The following is a 23283-nucleotide window of genomic DNA, read 5'->3' as shown; positions in this document are numbered from 1 at the left end:
TCTATTGGAGAGGGCCAAGTTGTTTTCCTTCATTTTGTGAAGTGGTTCTATAAAATAAGGAGATTTCGTGGACAGTTTGGGAAAGATTAGAGTAAGAAAAGATAAAGAAAAGATCCATTTTTTAGGAAGCAACTCTAAGAAAAAAGGTTTCAAGGAAAATGGGAGAAAGATGTGACAGTTGTTAAAGAAAAGGAAATTCAAAAGTAGAGTTGATCAAAGGGCATCTTTGTATTCTAATAATACAAAGGAAGACATAATTAGAAAAGGAAATTCAAAGGTAGAGTTGATCAAAGGGAATCTTTGTATTCTAATAATACATGGAAGCCATAATTTCTTCCTCTATTTCTTCATCAAAATAATGTTAATACCCAATGGAGTTTTTCTTGCCCACTGCCCAGAATAAAGTCAATACATTGAGACATCACAAGTTGCAGCAGAGAAAGAGTTTAATATTGCAAGGTGCCAAGCAAAGAGATGGGAGGAAATTGTTCAAGTATTTCTCCCTGAGAATTATGGAGCTAAGGTTTTTAAAGATACTTTGGGTTTATTGATTAGCTGGGGATGAACTCATAGGGTTAGGAAACATAAATTGTTCTTCTGTGCCAAGATAGTTTCTGGCTAGAGGGTCACAGACTTGTTGAGTCAGTTCTCATAAACGGCCCCATGTCTGGCTGACATAAGATTTCCTCCTTAGATTCAGAATCTGGAAATATATCTCAAGATCACTCTTAGCTTTTATAATAGCAATGTTATTTATTGAAGGGATTGGGAAAGTCACAAATTTTACTCTAGTCAAAGACATGTGAATCTTAACTAAGTGGTAAGAAATTACTGGTAAGCAAGCTGTGAAAAAATGTATGTTAACTTTTGGCTCTGTACTTTCTTCTGTAGAAATCAGATTTTTACCACAGTTTTGGCCTTATGGCCTTACATCAATATAGGTGGTTTCATCAACAAGCAAACAAACAAATGTTTTTTACTCACCACTGCTTTGGGGTTTGATTTGAGTCAAGCTGTGGGAACAGAGAATAGTGGCTTTTGTATTGGGGCTCTATGTTGAGGACTTTTAAAAGAATTCTTAGTGGGAATTGGATATGCATTTGTATAAAAAGTATATGGGGCGACGCCTGTGGCTCAGTGAGTAGGGCACCGGCCCCATATACCGAGGGTGGCGGGTTTGAACCTGGCCCTGGCCAAACTGCAACAGCAACAAAAAGTATTTTATGTTGAATTTCAGCCTTTTATTTTTTTCTATTATTTTTATTTTTATTTATTACTTTATTTTGGTAAAGGTGAAGGCAGGGGTTCTTTCAAATTTTATACAAAAATAAAGTAGAAATACAAGCAACATGTGGGACAATTGTCAGATGATGAAATTGGCAGTAGTATAACACCTCCAGCATGAACAAGGATGCCTCCATAGAGGCCAGATAGGAAACTCGTATGGAGAGACTGGAATCAGGCAAAAAAGAAAGGTAATATAATACACTGTTGGCCATGTTTCCAACAACAATTATGAAAATATCCCTATTGTAGATCAAAATAAAAATGAAGTGGTATTTAAAAAAGACGTGTCAGCGCTTGTTAGATATTATCATCATCATCACTATTGTAATCTTTGCCATAAATCATGAAAACCTAGTGGAGAGAAGAAGTAGACACCTGGAAACACCATATGGACAGGAGAGGCTTCCTTGGCCAAAGCTTGCTGTGCTACATGACAGCACTCCAGCATATCAGGGAGATGCACTACTTTCTCAGCCACCTGCCCTAGGGCTGGCAGCTGGAGCTTCTGTCCCCTGCAGTTAGATGCCTTTATTATCTGCAGTGGGCTGAAGGAACAGGAAGACCACAGAAAATTGACAGAAATTCTCTTAAAACTGAACAGTTGATGGCAGGAGGACAAATAATCCGGCATGCAAAGAGAAAGGAAACATCAATTTGCGAATAAGTAGAGACAGAAGAAAACTGAAACAATGAGGAAAGTATACTTGAGCCTGAATTGGGTCTGATTAATTCAGAAGAAGCATAGCCCTCTCACTCATGGGGCATAGTTATTTGAGATAGGGCTGGAGTATAGCTACAAAGGGGGAGCATTATTGAAATTGACTGCATAATTAAAGTAGGGGAGGGATCGGCACATTTCTATGGGGGAAAAAGAGGTTGTGTCTTCACACTAGATTTTCATAAAACAGCTAATATAAATGATGTGATGGCTTCTTCTTACAATAAGATTTTCAGTAACAATGGATCATGTTTTAGCACAGATGCCCTCCAGATTATAAACTACATGGACGTGGGATCTGTGGGTTTTATTTAATCTCAACCTAACTAACATTTTCAGTATAGGCAGGCATATACTGGACAAAGATTTTTAAATTAATGAAGCAGAATGGTAACCTGAAAGGAAATTAGATTGGAACCTCCTTCTACAGACAGCTCTGCCACCAACAAGCCCTTTGACATGGGAAAAGTTCTTTTATTTGTAAAAGAGGGGTTTGGGTCAGATCTTTCCAAAATTCCCCTTTTTAACATTCTAAGAGGAATTAATCTTCAGTTAGAAGTAAATACAGCCTGAGGTGCATACACACAGCCCCTAACAACAAAATAAAACAAACATCCAATCTGGAATACATTTTCCTTGTGAAAATGAGCCACTGTAAATAAAATGTTGAATTTTTATATTAAGGCAAAAAAAAAAAGTCTTTCATAAACAATGTGTTTTCTCTGGTGGCTACTTCATGGCGTTCCCAGACCCCATCTCCTCCTAGCTGATATGTCTATCCATCCAGCTATGAGTTCACAGCTGCTTTTTCATGGGCATTGCCCTTAGCTGTAGGAACCGAGTCACACATACTAACGGGAAGCTGCCAAAGGCCCAAAACAGACTACTGTGGGATAAAGATCAGAACCTTTGCCTCAAGCGGGCACAACTCTTAGAGGCCATTTTATCCTCATAACTTCCCAGGACTGACAGGTGCCCGAGCTCTGTTTCTGATTAGCTTCCCCCATTGCCCAGTCCTGCCACCCTCTCTTCCTTGTAAGTACAGATCTCAGGAGTTCTCCCTGGGTACAACCTCCTGCATGCAATTGTCCAGCTCAGTGTCTGTTTCCGGTGAACACAATGGAAGACACAATGCAAATGTACCTGTTTATCCACTTAGCACATGCATATGTGCAAACGGACTCCACGCTCTTTCCTGGGTACCCAAATGTCCCTGCAAATGTGTCACTTCTCATGCCAGCAGAGATAATAATTTCAGTATTAAACACGAACCATCTCAGACAAGACAATATTTCAAATTATAATCTTCAGCCCAGGGTTAGTGAAAATGAAGTTTTAGCTCTGTCCTTTTAGGCCATGTATAAAGTCTTAGACATGGGATGAACTTGAGACTTGAGAACTTTGTGTTGAGCTGCTTCCCTCTGCAGCAGCATGTTAGGATAATTGAGAGAGGAGTCTTGGCACATAAGGTTTCCTTCTCATATGTGAAGGAAAACTGTAAATAAAAGCTTAAATACCTGGAATCTTTTCTTTCATATGTAAGAGAGAAGATAGAAAGGAACTTCTTTAAAACATATGATAGAAACATTTTCAGAGCTTAAAATAAAAAAATGTATCTTTCTCTCTGATAATAGAAGGGATCCCTTTCCTTCATAAATAAGCCAAGAGCAACATAGTCATAATGGGTTATACTCACTTGTTTGCTCTAATTCAATTATTTTGCTTTTTATAGAATGAACAATTGTCTTAACCATAGAATACGAGAGAATATGGAACAAAATAAAAGCACATTTTGTTGTTAAAAAAGGCAGCATGTGCAAAATTTATAAATATGTTTTAACGTTTTGATGTTAGATTTTTCTATGTAGATATTTTATATAGCAGATGCAATAGTATCTGTTGTTCAAGCTTTTTGGTTCTTAAAGTCATGAGACGAGCAAATAGGGTTGAGTGTGGAGAAATATTTTGAGAGATGCAATAAATTTCATTATAAATAGTAAAAAACTTTTTTGTATGAGAACTGATTTCTTTCAACTTTGATTTTTATACTAAGTTATTTTCTCTTTTGGTCGTTTGGAACAACATCAGATGTACTTATTGTTTGTAACTATTTTTAAATGTTACTATGAACTTCAAAGCTTTTGAAAATTCTAGTTACTTCTCTATGGCAATAAGAAAGCTATTTTTTTTTTTATTAGAATAGGAAGCTAATTTTTTAGTGCTAACAAAACATAGCTGGGTACAGATCGGCACCAGAAAACACCCAGGATCTTCTTAGTGGGAATTCATCTGGCACCCTCCCCAGAAACCTTCCTGTTTTCCTAATCACTAAGTTCATCTTACCCTTTTCCCCTGTCACCTTTGGCCCATTACTTTTTAAATTGTCTCTATTTCTTTGCTGTTGGGTAAAATAGAAGACGTTACTATAGCTACCCTGTTCGTGCAGGATTTTGTGTAGCACCTGGCTTTCAGGGTATCCCAGGATGAACTAGGTAGAGAATGATCAGACGATCAGAACACAGCCAGGATTTCTGTCTAGGGTATGGGAAAATGACCTATTAAGAGTTTTCTTTGCATCTTTTAAAATGGTTAGAGATACTTTCCTTGATCTGAATAAGTAGTGTTTTTTCCACATTATACGGGACCGTTGAGTTTTATTCCTTTTTTTTCTAATGGTTTACTGATCAAGCTGGCAGGAAGTTAAGGGCAAGTCAGGGCTAAATGCAGTTTACATCCAGGAGCATCTTCTAGTGCTCAAACCCTATTATTGGTGTCTTGGCCAACTGAGATGTGACAAGTTTTTGGTGAAACTCTGTGTCCTTTGAGTTTATTAGCAATAGTTTGAGGAGAAATTAGCTTGACAAAATAAACCATGCTGTCCACGAATGACACAAAGAAAATTTTGGTATGTGGTTATTTATTTGCATATGAATAAAATCATATACAAATACCTATGAAAATATACTTCTGATTGAAAAGTCCTGGAGTGCTCTATCTTGTGTTTAGGTTGTAATCTGCTTATCCTGTATAGGTTTTCTCTGTATGTTTGGTCACACAGTTAGAGGTAGAAAGCAGGAGGCTAGTCTTCTATCCTAGGCAATATGTCTGTAAAAGTTTTCCATTTTGATCCAGTATTTCTTTGGGCATCTCTGTATTTGCTATCTCCAAACCATACCTCTATTTCTGGTGCATAGTGTGATCCTAAGGGAGGCTTGTTTTTAACGACCTCACCTTATTGTAAATAACCAAAGGTATTTTTGTGAGCAAAAAGCTATTAAGGATGACTACTTTATCTAGACAGCTGAAGATCAAGTGAGTCTCCTGCTCAAATACTCTCCAAATTTTGCTGGATGGACAGGGTGCATTTGTGCCCTTACTGATCAAATTCAGGAATCAAGGTGACATTTTTCTCCAAAATATGGCTCACTCCTTATTGTGATTCTACATTACAGGAGCAGCCGCCGCACTCCAGAGAATTCCAGCGAATTGCACTATTTGTGCACAAAAAGCTGCTTAGAATGAAGGGTTAGTCTTTTCCATCATAAAAACATTTTATGTGATTGGCAAATCAGAAAGTGGTCAATCAGCAGACAGTTATAGAGATGTTTTTCATCTCTAGTAACAGCAGGATGCTAACGGGAGAGAGTAAAGACGAAAAGGAGAGGGGAAAAAAAATACATTGATTTGTTGACAGAGGCCTAGCAACTGTCACAGTAAAACACAGTTCTCTTGCACTAAATCAATGTGTCTCCCCAATCGTTTGGTAGCCCAGATGAGAAGCAATCAAGAGGAACACCTTCATAAGCATGAAGCTTGCTAGATGGGGTTCAGCGAAGTGTGTCTTTAAGCTTAGGCACCGAAAACGCAATGCAGGACCCAAAGCTCATGGAAACACTTAACCCCTTAAAAGGAGGCTGCAATTACTTGCCTTGTTTCTTTTTCTTTTCCATTTTTTTCCTTAATACAGAAAATACATTTATTTCATCTTCAATTTTTAAGACACCTTGTGCATGAGGTGTAATTCTTTTCCTCACTGCATCCGTGAAACCATAATCATTCATCCCAGCTCCCTCTAAAAGTGGAGGGCGCTTATTTTAAACGCATCTCATTTCTCAGAAAAACAATTCAGGAACAGTGATTAATTTCACTACTGATTTTTCATGGTTTCTTTCTGTGGGAATATTTACCTCATCAAACATTGTCTTTGCTATTAGTGCCTCTGGCTCAAAAATAATGGTTTGAGTGACTCCAATCCCCACAAATCAAGACTGGCTTCAGGACCTCAATAGTATTTCCCATAGAATGAGATTAATTTCACATGAATTACCTTTTCGGATGACCAGTGAGGAAGATGCTCTGAGAAACAGAATGCGAGCGACAGGCTTAGTCAAATGGGGAGATGCTGAGTGACTGTCGCGGATCCCAATTAGGAGGAGCCAGCAGCGTGCCTGGGCCAGCATGCTCCTCGCACCATGGCTTCAGCGATGATGAGAGAAGCCACATTCTGAGGACTTACATTTCCTTCTAGTTCTCACAGAAATAGGATGCCTAGGTAGTGGCAGAGGGAGTTGGTTGGGTGTGGGCTATGAACTACTTGGGGAGAAACAAACAACAACAACAAAAAAACTTCAAACTTCATCCCTCACATTTTACGAAACGAAGAATGGATTATTCATCTTTTCTGTCATTTTTTTTATTTTAATTGCTTTTAGAAATAATCTGTGAGTTAAAGGTGAGAGAAAGAGAGTGTAAAAGGCCTAGATAGTGTGTACTGAGAAAAGGAGTATCTGATCAAGATTACAAACTGTGAAACTCTCACACAGCATTTTATGTTTCAAATTGCCAGAATTCTTACTAAACAAAAAATAGACAAAAAATTAGAATGAACTTTTAAGACGATCGTATATTTCTAGACTTCTTTCTAATAAGTTTATTTTTAACATTTAGATAAAATCTGTGTGATAGGTAGATTATCGCAGTGGGAGGCAAGAGGTTGTATACAGATTTCCCACTGTGCAGGTACGCCCTTGTGCTCTAATTAATGAGAGCTCAGTTTTTGCCCCCAAACGCAAATTCTTATTTTCCGAAGCAAATATTTTTATGGATATCTTTTCTACATTTGTGAGGGTTTGGTGTCTAAGCTACAGGAATCATGATTTACTTTGACTAGTAAAACAAAGCCAAAACAAGGTAAGTTTTTAAAATTAGGATGTGGAGGACCAAACAGATTTGCATACGTCTTTATGTACGGATATTACTGCATCAAAAGAAAACAAATACAGGACCATCACTATGGGGAAAGAATATTCTCAAGATTTTCAGTGAGAAAGAATAGACCATGGAAATGTGTCATTTAGTAGCTACTTTCTAACCTATTTAAGGCATGTGAGAAGTTACTGATGGTTTTCTTTAGTGATGACATTATCTTTTTTAATAATGTTTGTTATTACTTTATGTAAATAACCATATTTTAAGTACTCTTCCAGGTTTACAACGAGCCCTGTCTCTCTACGTGCTTTTGTTTTCATAAATTCTTGGCACTCAAAAGCATAGCCTTCCACAACAAACATGTTTAGGAGCATTGCTATGAAAATTAGGGAAAGTGAATATATTGATACTTTCTTATTGCCCAACTTCCCCTCTCAAAATATCCAAATTTGAAAGATTAATCATCTGCCAAGTTAGATGGAAATAGAGAGGACAGTGCAAAATAAGTCAGTGGATGCCGTTCGGGCATCCTTACCACCTACATATTTTGTCTACAAAAGCTTTTGTGGAAAATCTTTTTATTGTTGTTGTTTTGTCTTTATCAGTACTAGTCCAAAATTTATCAGATCAGAGGCATTAGATTCTGTTCATTGCAATTTGTCAGAGTCTAGTCTGAACATCCATTGATTGATAGTTATTGTAAGAGTTCAACTTGGATAAAGATGAGCTATTTACATGATCTGGACACAATTAGATAAGCCTTGTTAGGTGCTTTTTTCTTATTTTTTAATAAGGAGCCTGTTAGACCTGAGTAATGGCAAAGCCCACAGCATCAATTTTGGAGGCAAGTATTTCACATGCACCTTCCAATGAGATAATGGGGACCCCTAAAGGAATGGGACCTGCTGGCCTTATGTACTTGAAAATGTGTGTGTTACCTCTGATCATGAAAACGTCAAACATACACAAAAGTAGAGAGAATGGTAAGATGAATAACAAAACACCCTCTAGATTTAACAATTATTCTTTGGTCACATTTGCTTTACATAATTCTCTCTCTCTCTCTCTCTCTCTCTCTATATATATATATATATATATATATATATATATATATACTCACACACATATATGTAGATAAATAATTTTTTTTTTGCTTGAGTAAAGTAAATTGAAGAATATGTGTTTTAAAATCACTAGAGTATTGTATCCACTGTGTGTTCATGTAGTTTATTTTCATTAAAGTGTCTCAGAGACACATGGAGTAGCTCAGATAATACATCAAATGAATGTTAACCATCTTAAATGTCATTTTTGTTGTGGTGACATTGTTTATTTTTCACTTGAGAATATAATTTTATAATTGTATTAGGTTGTTAATGGAAAATACAGTTGAAAATACAAAAACTCACAGTCTCAGTCCATTCCGTCTGCTATAAAATACCATAGAATAGGTGGCTAGCAGATAGAAAAACTTATTTCTTATAGTTTTGAAGGTTGGGAAGTTCAAGATCAAAGTGTTAGTAGGCCTGGTATCTGGTGAGGCCCACTTTCTGGTTTATGGGCAGCTGTCTTCTCACTGTAACTTCACATGGCAGAAGGGGCAAGGGCACCTTCTAAGTTCTCCTTTGTACGGCCACTAATCCCACTCGTAAGAGCTCAACTCTTATGACCTGACACCACCTGAAGGTCCTACTCCCAGTATCGTTACATTGAAGGCTGCAATTTCAACATATAAATTGGGTAGTGAGGGAAACGCAAACATTCCGTCCATAACACTCAATGCTGTACAAAATGAGATTGCTTTTACGCATTTTTGGGTAGATGTATTAACTTTTTTTTTTTTGCAGTTTTGTTTTTGACGGGGGCTGGTTTGAACTCGCCGCCTCCAGTATATGGGGCTGGCGCCCTACAACTTTAAGCCACAGGCACTGCCTTATGTATTAACTTTTTAATAATAAATCCCCGAATACAAGGATATTTGGATTGTTTTCAATAAAGGGAAACCAAGGCTTGGATCTAGTGCCACTTTAGGTATAAGGAGAATTTCAAAACGTCCCAAGGAGGACAACTTAGATATACCTGAAATGTGTACGTCATCTTCTTGTCTCCTAAGAGACACAAGGTCTAGAATTAGGATTTAGGCTTAACTTTCAATGTCCTAGATTTTTAAGAATAAAAACAATATGTGGGCAAGGTCACAACAAGATGCATGTGGTTTAAAGTCTTTCCTGGATTTAAATACTGATTAAAACGATGATTAAAATAATGAATTCCTATTGAGTTATCAGCTATATTTGATCCCACCTTGGACACTGAGCTTATCTTAGTGTTAAACGTTCTTAGATTCTAAGTACTTTCTACTTGATTTGTCTTGATTCTTATCTATGACAAAGATCACAGTCTGTAGTCTTTATACTTCCAGTATTTGCAACTTCCTTTAAATAACTGCACCCAAGTCTGCATATCTTAAGACCGTTCTTAATGAATAACAAAATGTTTTCTTACATTTACTCCCTAATTATTTTATTTCAAAAAACTACTTTTGTGTGTAGTTTTCTTGCTGCCCTGTTAGCTCAGATCTAAGGTTTCCCCAATGACCAATTAATCTTTTGGAGCCCCTTTGCCGGTGGTATCACCACTGAATAGTGGGCTGGCATGAATTCAGTGCTCTGATTTCTCCAAGGACAACGTTATCATAACTGAGATAAGCAAGGTGAAACACCTAGACCAGTGCTATAAATGTCACTTTTCTATTTTCAGAGAGAGTGAAGGAAGGAGGAAGGGAAAGAAGATAGAGAGAGAGACTCTAATGTGTCTTATAGGAAAGTTTTCAGATTCAATATAAAAGAGATCGTGTCTTTTCGCAGCCACCCACATTCTCTTGTTGAATTTAGCTTCTGCCTTAAGCTGTACTTACCTATGGAGAAAAATGTGGGTGATAGCTGCCTTCAGCAGTTTGCTCAGAACTAGATTTAGATGTGTGATTGCCATGCCATCGAGGGTCTATAAACTTTCAGGATGGTCAACACATTAAGTTGACTAAATCCTCAATTTACTGGCATCTCTTGCTGAGACTTTGCAACCTGGAAAATCTGCATGTCCACAATAATCAATAAACAGGAGAGAGAGTGTCACAAAGGCCTGTGGAGCCAGCAGAGAGAGTATGGGCCCATGCTAATAGGAGAGATTATAAGAAATCAGGTTTGCTGAATCTTTTCTTGAGTGTATTATTAAAAGGAAGGTTTTTAGTTATTTAGTCACCTCCATGTACAAAGCGTTTGGAAGGTAATTCTGGATGTTATTTGATCAATGGAAGCCGATGAATCATCACATTTCAATAATACTGTATTATTGAATGATAAATGAGCGGGTGATTGGTGTCCTGGTAATGAAAGGAAACACAAGCAGTGCAGATGTTGCTCAGCTCTGGATGTGAAAATTAAGCAGTAAGGCATATTTGTCAGAAAATTTTTCACTGAGAGTTTTATTTATTTCCCTTTCCGTCACTCGTCATTTATCTTTTCTTTATGCGTAATTATAGCCCTGACTATGTTTAAATGGTTAAGGTCAAGTATACAGAAAAATAATTGATGAACTTTTCTCTTATTTTCTGTTTAATTTTTGCACAAGTCTGTTACTGCTTTCAGTGCTGTTTTATGCTTAGTTCTTATTCAAAATTTCTATTTTATTTGAATGTAAAAATTCATTACATTTAGTAGTGAGTATTGTACAGTCTTGGTTTATGGTTATAATTACTATGTATCAAAGTTAGAAATCTGAATGATTCCAGATTGAATAATGGATTTCCAAATCCACTCTTGACGAATGAAAATTCGTGGGTTACTTACAAGTAGCTAAAGAGAATAGATTAATGGAGATGTTTTTGATCTGAAAAGAATGAAAATATCCAATCAGAAAACATTTTATATAAAGTATAATTATAATTATAATGAAAGTATATAGCTGGAATTACTTGAGCAAATAAAATTGAGCATATTGTGTTGAAAAAATTAGAATTCTTCATGCTGTGTTTTCCTTTCTTGTTTGATATAGCTCGTGGTAGGGAAAAAAGGAAAAATGTATTGTATTTTACTGTATCTTTCCTAGAGTGAGATACAAGTGTTATATGAGTGGAATAATAATCTTGAATCAATTTGGGCTGCCCTCTCCATCTCTGCAACATCAGAGCTAGTCCTTAAACTACATAAAGCAATTGGTCTGGAGTCTATTAAATATTTATTTTATACCAACTATATACACCCTCTGTTGCTATAGGGTATGGAAACCTGACTGGAAACTAGAGTATATGGCTCTGACTTGTGAATGCAGTCACTACTAGCCTGCCTATATCTTCACATCACCTTCTCTTCTTGTGTTTCTCTTATAAGGACACTTGTCATTGGATTTGTCTCTTACCAGAATAAATCAGGATAATGTCATCTCAAGATCTTTAATTTAATTTTAGCTTCCAAACCCTTTATTCAAATAAGGTCATATTCACAGGTTCTAGGAATTAGGGCATGGGCACGTTTTTTTTTTTTTTTTTTTTTTTTTTGTGCCAACCATTCAATCCTTAATAGTGGCTTAGACCTTTATCATGGAGGCCACTGAAAAACATTCAGAGTTGAGACTTGATGTAGTAGAACTGCAGTTTTTCACATTGTGAAAACTTCCTAATATTTTAATTTAGTGATTTTTGTCTCAATACTACTCCAGCCTATCTTCATTCTCGGACTGAGCCAGCAAAGTTTTGTGCTGCAGCTAGAATAGTGCATGGTTGTAAATGAATGAATAAATCAGCTTTCTCTTCCATAAGTTTTATTATGGAAGCAATATCTGGTTTTTGAAATTTTTCCAAAATATGATGTGGAAGTATAATTATAGTAGTGAAAAGGCCTTTTGCAGGCACATATTCCCCTAATCTTCAATCACTTCTCTCAGTGTGACATGCCCCACTAAGGCAGGGTCTCTTTTTTTTGTTTGTTTATTTTCTAAAATTCATTTTTTAATTTTTTAATTAATTTTTTATTAAATTGTAACTTTGTACATTGATGCATTTATGGGGTTCAGGGTATTACTTCAATATACAATGTGAAAGTTTACATTGTGTTTAAGTAACACATCAAACACAATTATACTCATTTCTTAATAGTTTTGAAATGTACCATTGCATCATGCACATTAGGTGAGGTCCCCACAAATACCCTCCCTCCTCCCAGACCCCCTCCCCTCCCTTTTCTCTCCTCTTCCCTTCTACTTTCTGGACTATAGTTATGTTTTGACATTCATATGAGCGTTTAGGTGGTTATATAGTGATTTCATAGTAGATTGAGTACATTGGATACTTTTTTTTCCATTCTTGAGATACTTTACTAAGAAGAATATGTTCCAGCTCCATCCAAGTAAACATAAAAGATGTGAAGTGTCCATCTTTTTAATGGCTGCATAGTATTCCATGGTGTACATATACCACAATTTGTTAATTCATTCATGAGTTGATGAGCACTTGGGCTGTTTCCATGTCTTGGTTATTATGAATTGGGCTGCAATAAACATTCTAGTGCAAATGTCTTTGTTGTGAAATAATTTTCGATCATCTGGGTATATACCTAGTAGATGAATTGCAGTATCGAATGGTAGGTCTACTTTTAGTTCCTTGAGTGTTCTCCAAACTTCTTTCCAAAGAGGTCGTATTAGCTTGCATTCCCACCAGCAGTGTAGAAGCATTCCCTTCTCTCCTCATCCACGCCAACATCTGTAGTTTTGGGATTTTGTGAAGTGGGCTAATCTTACTGGAGTTAAATGATATCTCAAAGTGGTTTTGATTTGCATTTCTCTGATGATTAAGAATGACGAGCATTTTTCATGTGTTTGTAGGCCATGCACCTGTCTTTATCAGAGAAGTTTCTGTTCAAGTCTCTTGTCCACATAGAAATGGGGTTATTTATTCTTTTCTTATTGATTAGTTTGAGTTCTCTATAGATTCTAGTTATCAGACCTTTGTCAGAAGCATAACCTGCAAAAATCTTCTCCCATTCTGAAGGTTGTCTGTTTGCTTTACTTACTGTGCTCTTGGCTATGCAAAAGCTTTTAGTTTGATCAGATCTTAGTAATGGATTTTTGGTGTTGCTTCAATTGCCCTGGGGGTCCTCCTCATAAAATATTCTCTCAGGTCAATTTCTTCAAGTGTTTTCCCTGCACTTTCTTTTAGTATTTTTATAGTTTCATGTCTTAAGTTTAAATCTTTTATCCAGTGAGAATCAATTTTTGTTAATGGTGAAAGATGGGGGTCCAGTTTCAGTCTTCTACAGGTCACCAGCCAGTTCACCCAGCACCATTTGTTAAATAGGGAATCTTTCCCCAATGAAGAGATATTAAAAAATATGTATTATATATATATATTTTTTTCATTTTTTGTCAGGGCTAGGTTTGAACTCACTACCTGTAGCATATGAGAACAGCACCCTACTCCTTTGAGCCACAGGTGCCACCCAGCCTCACTGAATATTTTTGATAGGCTTGTTGAAGATCAAATGATGATAAGCAACTGGGTTCATCTCTTGGTTCTCTATTCTGTTCCATAAATCTACCACTTTGTTTTTGTGCCAGTACCATGCTGTTTTGATCACTATAGATTTATACTATAGCCTGAAGTCTGTTAATGTGATACCTCCTGATTTGTTCTTATTTCTGAGTAATGTATTTGCTATTCAAGTTTTTTTCTGATTCCATATAAAATGGAGTACTATTTTTTCAAGTTCTTTAAAGTATGACAATGGTGCTTTAATAGGGATTGCATTAAATCTATAGATTGCTTTGGGTAGTATGGACATTTTCACAATGTTGATTCTGCCCAGCCATGAGCATGGTATGTTTTTCCATTTGTTAACATCTTCAGCTATTTCTTTTCTTAGAGTTTCATAGTTCTCTTTATAGAAATCTTTCACATCCTTTGTTAGGTAAATTCCCAGATATTCATCTTCTTTGGCACTATTATAAAAGGAATAGAGTCTTTGATTGTTTCTTCAGCTTGACTGTTGTTGGAGTATATAAAAGCTACTGACTTGTAAGTATTGATTTTGTATCCTGAGATGCTGCTGTATTCCTTAATCACTTCTAAGAGTTTTGATGTTGAGTGCTTGGGATTTTCCAGGTATAGAATCATGTTATTAGCGAAGAGTGAGAGATTGATCTCCTCTGACCCTATTTGGATATCCTTGATCACCTTCTCTTGCCTGATTGAGATAGCTAAGACTTCCATTACTATGTTAAATAGCAGTGGAGACAGTGGGCATCCTTGCCTAGTTCCTGATTTGGGTGGAAATGTTTTCAATTTTACACCATTCAATATGATATTGGCTGTGGGTTTGCTGTAAATGGCCTCTATCAGTTTAAGAAGTGTCCCTTCTATGCCTATTTTTGTAAGAATTCTGATCATGAAAGGATGCTGGATATTATCAAAGGCTTTTTCTGTGTCAATTGAGCGAATCATATGGTCTTTGTTTTTTATTTTATTGATGTGATGTATGATATTTATAGATTTGCGTATGTTGAATCAATCCCTGTAACCGTGGAATAAAACTAACTTGATCATGGTGTATAATTTTTTTGATGTGTTGTTGAATCCCATTTGCTAAGATCTTATTGAATATTTTTTGCATTGATATTCATTAATGATATTGGTCTATAATTTTCTTCCTTTACTGGATCCTTTCCTGGTTTGGGTATCAGGGTGATATTTGCTTCATAGAACGTATTGGGAAGTATTCCTTCTTTTTCTATGCTTTGGAAAACTTTGTATAATATAGGTCCTAGTTCCTCTTGAAAGGTTTGATAGAATTTGTATGTGAAGCCATCTGGTCTTGAACTTTTCTTTTTAGGGAGATTTCATATTGATGATGCTATTTCAGTGGTTGATATAGGTCTATTCAAGATTTCTAATTCTTTCTGGTTGAGTCTAGGAAGGTGGCATGCTTCCAGGTATTGGTCCACTTCCTTCAGATTTTCATATTTCTGGGAATAGAGATTTTGCAGTAATCATTGAGGATTTTTTTAAATTTCTGCAGTGTCTGTTATTATTTCTCCTTTATCATTCCTGATAGATGATACTTGAAATTTTACTTTCTATTTCTGGTTAGGTTGGCCAAAGGTTTATCAATTTTGTTAATTTTTTCAAAAAAACACAACATTTTGTTTCATTGATCTTCTGTATGATCCTTTTGTTTTCAATTTGATTTAATTCTGCCCTAATTTTGGTTATTTATTTTCTTGTGTTGGGTTTGGGGTTGAAATATTCTTCCTTTTCCAGTTGATTGAGATGAACCATTAAGTTGTTGGCTTCTTCTCTTTCTGTTTTCTTGATGAAGGCTTCCAATGCTATAAATTTCCCTCTTAGGACTGCAAGGCAGGGTCTCTTCTTGACATATGAATCAAAGAATCTTTTGGACCAGGAGAGTAGCATTTAAATCTGTATGTAAAGATTGTGCCATGATGAGTGGCTCCTGTGACTCAAAAGGGTAGAGTGCTGGCACCACATGCCTGAGGTGGTGGGTTCCAGGCCCCGGCAAAAAACTGCAAAAAAAAAAAAAAAAAAATTGTGCCATGAGGATGCTGTAATATTTACAGCATCCTAAATTAACTAAATGAGGGTGTACAAGAAGGGTTTGAGAAAAAATTGGGCATCAGTAGAGAAGGCCAGGGGGACCTTGATGAGGTTTCTGCTTATAGAAAGTTGATGATTTAGAAAGTCCAGAGAGCAGATTGATTAGGTGGATTATATTGTTTCCTTTTTATACAAATGGAAGTAACTTTGTTTTCTTCCCATCTTCCATTATAAAGACATTATTAAATTATCTTTATATATACAAACATATGAAAGAAAAAATGCTTATAACTTTACAACCCAGAAATTTGTGCATACCTGTTATGGTTTGAATGTATGTATCCCTTTAAAATTCATATGTTAAAACATAAGCTCCAAAGTGATGATACCAAGAGGTAGGAACTTTGGGGGAAGTGATTAAGTTATGAGGGCAATGAATTTATAAGGAGGTCAAAGGGAACATGCTAAGGCCTTTTTGCCCTTTGCTGTTTCATCCTTTCTGTCATGTGAGGACACCAGGTTGGCACGACCTATAAGAAACAAACCCTTACCAGACTCAAACCTGCCAGTGCCTTAAGCTTGGACTTCCCAGCCCTTAGAACAGTGAGAAATAAATTTCTGTTGTTTATAAGTTACCAAGTTTCAGATATTTTGTTATGGCTGCAAAACTAGACTAATGTCCAAGGAAAGTTTACAAAGGCTATTGAAGGTTGCCAGTCTGGAGGGAAAATTAGGTTCATGGTGCAGAAGAATAGGGTGTCCCTAAGATGCAGAATTGGGACTAAACATAAGTGGCAGTGAGTCAAGATGAAACCTTAGGTCAATCTCCAGAGATATTAGAAAATAAAACAGTAATATGTTGCAAGATAAAGTAGGACAAATGGCTTGTAAGATTTGCTTTTGTATGGTGCCAGTAGCTTGCCATGGTTATGGACCTAGAGTAGTGGTTCTCAACCTATGGGTCGTGACCCACAGGAACTGTATTAAAGGCTCATGGCATTAGGAAGGTTGAGAACCACTGCCCTAGAGGGTCAGAGGAGCTGAGAAACATGAGGCAGCCAAGATTTAGTAGAAATTACTAGGAGAGTGGGAGGAAGATTCCTTAATTGAAGAAACCATTAAAACAATTTAATCATGCAAAAATTGGCATTAATTATTACAACAATAATTTCCATACTGGAATATTTCTTTAGAAGTTTATGTTATGATTTATAGCCTGACCACTTCATAAAATGATTGAAACATCTTCAAAACTAGAATTGTGTATACATTCCATATGTTTTTTTTTCCTTACTGGGCTGTGGCTGGTGTTACCAACTAAGCAAGTGTTTCTCATTTTGAGGGAATGGAATTGAACTTACAGTTAATTCTGATGTACACCCAGAGCTAAGAGCTACTATTCTGGGATAGCTGATTCTAGAGACTTTGTTGTACTGAGTGGTGGAAGTTGTCAATGTCAGTGTTATGGATTGATTTGAGGAGTTCAAGAACTAATCCTGTGGGATGACATGGTGGAAACAGAATCGATCAAGAAACTATCACTGGAAATAGGCTTCAGTTTGAGGGAGCCACAATGAGAGAACAGTATTGGAAATCTGGACACAAAGCCAAGGATCAGAGTGAACAGAGCAGCCACACACAATGGGGGCAAGTAAAATGGACAATATTCTCCCCAGACATAGGGCATGGTTTCTAGGCCCAGAGTGTTCATAGGGCCGTTGCATCTACCACACTGCCAGGTGGATTTTCGTGGACATAAGAAGTATCAGGGTTAGACTGGTCAATTCAGAACTTTGACATCTGTATCTGAGTAGGACATGGGCTGGCAGAAAGAAATACACCTGGAACTAGGATTTGGTCAGCTCCTTTTGTTGTCTGGAGGATTATTGGAGATTGTCATATAATAGCTCAAGAGAGCCTGTTGGTGCCGGAGTTAATTACATTCCTTTGCAGGGGAGAATGGCTATCAAATAGGTAACAAAAATGGATGCATTTTCAGAAAATTACAGCTAAAGTCACTCCCATAATCCCTAAATCCAAAATTCTTGGCATTTTCTTCAACACCAACTGCTTCAAACTCAACTTCTAGTCAGCTATTTGTTACGCCAAACTCACTCCTTTTAATAGACAATGGAATAAAAAGTTTCCATTTGGATTATTACTGTGTGTGTGTGTGTGTGTGTGTGTGTGTTGGTGGAGATAATGAAGAGTTGAAGGGTTCTTGGGAAAATAGCACAATTCTCAGTTGGTATAAATGGCAAAACTACTGTACCAGCGCCAGCTAAATAGCAGTTTGCTGAACTAATCCATTAAAGAATGATTTAATACCATGTGAGATTAAAGATTACCTAGGAGCAGTGGCTTGTGTCTATAATTCCAGCTACATGGTAGGCTGAGATGGGAACCTCACTTGAGACCAAGAGTTTGAGACAAGCCTGGGCAACACAGTAAGACCCTATCCCCCAAAAAACTTACAATAAAGATAATCTAAATTGAGGGTACATCAAAGTAATACTAAGATATATTAGTTAATTCAGAGTCAAGGGCTTTCTATTCGTTTACATGTTTTTGAATTGTGAAGCAAATACTAAAGAGAGTTTGGAAATTGAGGAAAGCAAATCTGTACAAAGAATAGATTTTAAAGGATGATAGATTTCAAGTTCAGTCTAAGGAATATATTACCTGGTATTTCTGCTGGCATTCCTGTGTGCTGATTATCAGAGGATTGACAGGCCTTTAGTAGTGATTGCTGGTAGCAGATGAAGTAGGATCCCAGGGATTCAGAGCAGGCCAGGTCTCTGATGCAGCTTTCAACTCACTGACTTTGAATCCTCATAGGTTGACTTGGCCTAATTGGTCATCTTCAACTCAGGGTAATAGCAGTAATTTTCTTTTTATTCATTTTGCCCCTTGCCTAGAGATTTTTTTAGCACATCACTAAGTGAAGGCCTTGGCCATTTGCTGTCAGCTTTTGATGAAAAGAAGACTTTTGATTGTGTAGCATTATAAGCTCTCACATCTGCCTTTGACTCAATCAGTTATTTTCTGAGTTATTTACCATGTAATTTATATTGGAACAAGTGATCCTTCCTCCCTCCCTCCTCCCTCCCTTCCTTTCTTCCTTCCTTCCTTCCTTCTTGCCTTCCTTCCTTTTCCTCTATCAAGAGATTATTCTTATCATATAATGTAAATAGGGAAAAATAAGTTATGACCTTTTGGGAGTAAATATCAGCTGCCCCTTCCTTGTGTGCTAATATTCTAAAGCATCTATATTTTTCCCCTAGAAAGTCTTAAAAGTTAAAGAACACTGTGGTCCATACTGAGTATGATTTTTCTAAAACATTTTAGTCTTACTGATCTATGTGGGTGAGTCTGATCTCACAGAAACACACTTTTAATTGATTCATAAATTTCTCCAACCAAATATCCCAGATCTTAGTAATAATAAACTCATATCTAAAGTTTTGTGGAAATGAATCCTAAGGAGTATATTTTAATAGCTTTTCAAAGGATGAGCAGTGATAAAATAACGCAAAAGGGCCTACCAGTCTTAGCAACTCCAATGAAAATGTAAGTTCTCTCTGCTTTGTCTTTGCCGTTCAAGTGGTGTGATATTGCCTCTGAAGAGGCTTTTAAATTGGATCCGCTGTTTCATTCTTATTGCCACTATTCTAGTTAGGTCTCTATCATCTGTTACAGATACAGTCGCAGTCCCAATCTTTCCTGCAAAAATAATGAAAAATCCATATATATATTAAGTTTATCTTCATTTCAATACATACTAATAAACTTATTCCTACATGGATTTTTCATTAATATTAAAAATATATTTTATATTAAATGTATTTTAATAATCCGAAATAATTGACAAAACATACTCCTTGGTCACCAGAAAAACCCTATTTTATTCAGAAAATACAGTATGAATATGTTCTAAATATTATATAGTTATGTGTATAAGAATAAAATAATTATAAGAATATAACAATGGCATGCAGCAAAAAAATCGGAAAACGTCACATGGTCAAGGTTTTATAACTTCATAAAATGTGAAAATTCACTTCCCCAAAATTCAGTAATTTGAATGTTAATGTAACTCAAAAAACCACAGTATAATTACTAAAATTAGTACCCTGTTTTCTCAAAAATAAGACATCCTCTGAAAATAAGACCTACTTATAGGAAAGATAAGACATCCCCTGAAAATAAGACCTAGCACATCTTTGGGAGCACACCTTAAAATAAGTCTTATTTTCGGGGAAACAGGGCATTAATGCAATTATTATTTTATACACTTTATTCAAATTTTGTCATATAATTCATCCCATGAATATTCATTTTTGGATTCTGGATCAAAATCAGGATTTTTTTTTTTTTTTTTGTAGAGACAGAGTCTCACTTTATGGCCCTCGGTAGAGTGCCATGGCATCACACAGCTCACAGCAACCTCCAACTCCTGGGCTTAAGCGATTCTCTTGCCTCAGCCTCCCAAGTAGCTGGGACTACAGGGGCCCGCCACAACGCCCGGCTAAGGATTTCATGTTGTATACACTGAATACTCCTTTAAGAATGCATGGAGACAGAGTTTTTCAGATTTTGGAATATTTGCCTAAGCATAATGAGGTAGCTTGGAGATAAGACCCAACTCTAAATACACAATTCATTTGTGTTTCATATACACTTTATACCCATACATAGACTGTAGGTAATTTTATGCAATTTTAAATAATTTTATTCACAAGACAAAGTTTTGCCTGTGGCCCATCACATGAAATCAGGTGTGAAATTTTTCACTTGGAGCATCATGCGGGGGTTTAGAATTTTCTGATTTTGGACCATTCCAGATCTTGGGTTTTCCAGTTAAGGACGTTCAACTTGTGTTTAGTTGATGTATCTTATTAGTCTTCTTTACTCTATTAGTTATTTATTTGGGGAGCACAACAAATAAGAATCCATCACAATCCTCATCTTCCCATCTCTCACTAAAATAAAAAATAAAAAAAGAAAAAAAAAGAAACAAAGAAAACCCCAAATCCTAAAGTCTTAAGAGGCTAAACTGAGATTCTGGAAGCCAATAGGAAATGATAGATAACCTATGTCTTGGACTTCCCAAAGCAACATCAAATTTCCTAGAGATTTTGTACTCCATTATGCAATGCATGAAATATGGATTTGTGATCTCCTGAAGCTTCCCAGACCTCTAACTGGAATGCCAGTGGTAAATGAACAGATTTGCTCAAGCATTGTGTTATTACTTGTTATCTTTTTCATTACATCTCTAGCTAAAGATCCTGCCAGACGAGTCAGCATATAGCATTTGGCCCTCTGCTGAACAGTCAGGCAGTATTTAAAGAAAATTATTTCTGTATAATGTGCCAGGTCAAATAATGGAGAAAGGTTTGTGGACACAAAAAAACATGATATAGAGGTAACTAAGTCAAATTATATGAAGAAAATATCAGGACTATTCCTAAACTGTTGTGTCTTAAATAAATATAAGAAATTTAGGACATCTGATGCTTCAGTACTAACATAACTTTTGCCTCCCCAAATTATCATCTTGTATTTAGCTCTAGAATATTAATGATGGCGATTAAGACACTCATTTAGTTAAACACATTTATTGAACATACATTCATTCTCTACATAATTGATATTGAAATACAGAAATTGGTAAAACATGATGCTTATTCTCAAGATGTGTATAGTCTAAAGTAGTGCTGTAAAATAGAAATATAATGCTAACTACATTTGTAATTTTAAATTTTCAAATAGCCACAGTAAAAATAGGAAGAGTGGGTAAAATAAATTTTAAAAATTTAAGCATTATCATTATAGTATGTCATTGTAATATAAAACTTTAATGAGTTGTATATTTGTGTTTATATTCTAAGTCTTTAATATTTGGTGTGTATGCAACACTTGCAGGACATCTCAATTTGGACTAGCTACCCATCCAGTGATTAATAGCCATATGTGGCTAGTGACTAACATCCTGGACATTCACACTGAAGAGTCTAGAGGAAGAAGTGAAGGTAAAATTATATTGCATTGCAAATGGAAAGGTCTATGACCCAAGTATATCTAAGGGTTCTGGAAGTAACACAGGTGGAAGTGACTTGCTCTTTTAGGACAAAGACTATATTTTATATTCCCAGGGCAACATTTATGTACTAAATACATGCATATTTTTAATACTTTCACTTTTTTAAATGAATGGAGGCTGAGTCCAAGAAGTAATCATGGAAGCATTTGAGCCAAGTGGTAGGGAAAGAGGTGAGAGTATAAAAAAGGTAGAAAAATATTGCTGGATGGTAGGAAAAGGATGCTGAAAGCTCTCGAGATGTTAGGTTTATTTAAAAAGGATCTGTCTTTGCTCTAATCACAAGATCTGACTTCATTTCATAACTGAGATAAGCTATTAAGTTTTCTAATAGCCTTTTGATTTAACCCAATTGTGAAAGAGGAGATTACAGAAATAAATGGTAGAATTAACTAATTGTCAAGATGGTTTGTGCCAAACACTTAACCAATCTGGAAATTCAGGTCAATTTTCTATGTAGCTTCATTTTGCCCAAGTTCTTTCAATTCTTTCAATGGGAAGAAAATGCAATATATATATGTGTGTGTGTGTGTGTGTGTATACGTGTGTGCTGTTTATATTGCCTAAGATTGGTGTGTAAGGATTCAGAATTATGATCTAGTCCAACATTATTAACATAAGTTTTAGCTTTTTAAAAAAAATTACATGAATATCAATAGCACTTTCGAGTTAATGTTTGAAATATGCTTCATGGCTTTGAACTGAATTGAACACAGTGTAACATTTCTAAACTCTACTGACCACTGCTGGGTCCTGGTGGGAATACAGATGTTCTATTTCATTGGAAAGACTCATATCTAAGAAAAAGGTACATGAATAACTTTTCCCCAGTGGCCTTTTTTAAGTCTTATTCAAACTTTCCAAACGCTGATGTACAGTCATTTCCCCCAATTTAAATTTGCTCTTGTTTGTAGATAAAAAAAAAAAGTTTGTAATAAATGATAAGTCTGTATCTAATGCTATCAGTTAGCAAACACACAGCTCCTAAGCTAAGTAAAGAAAGAACAAATAAAGGAAGAAAAATCCATGTGAAAAATGCTGTTGAATATAACCCCCTTTTATCTAATATGATTCACATATACTGAGCAATCCTAGGTTTAAAAAGCACACCAGTCTCACCGAATTGCTCATTTTTCTCAGGAAATAGCAAGAAAGGTGAAAATGAAGACCTTATCCAAATACAAACCCATTCAAATGAAGTATGAACTCCAATCAATGTTAGTAGTGGTCTGGCAGCCTTGGTTCCAATCAGCAAGTTGAGACAGCAAGAGCCTAAGTGTCACTGCCAGCCCTGTTCTGTGAGCTCATCTAATATGGCGGTGGGATGTAGTTGGTGCACACACAGAGCAAAAGGCCTGTCTTGTA

Source organism: Nycticebus coucang, chromosome 2 (genome assembly GCF_027406575.1).
Source record: "Nycticebus coucang isolate mNycCou1 chromosome 2, mNycCou1.pri, whole genome shotgun sequence".
Lineage (NCBI taxonomy): Eukaryota > Metazoa > Chordata > Mammalia > Primates > Lorisidae > Nycticebus > Nycticebus coucang.
The sequence above is the reverse complement of the archived record's forward strand: the minus strand, read 5'-3'. Positions refer to the sequence as shown.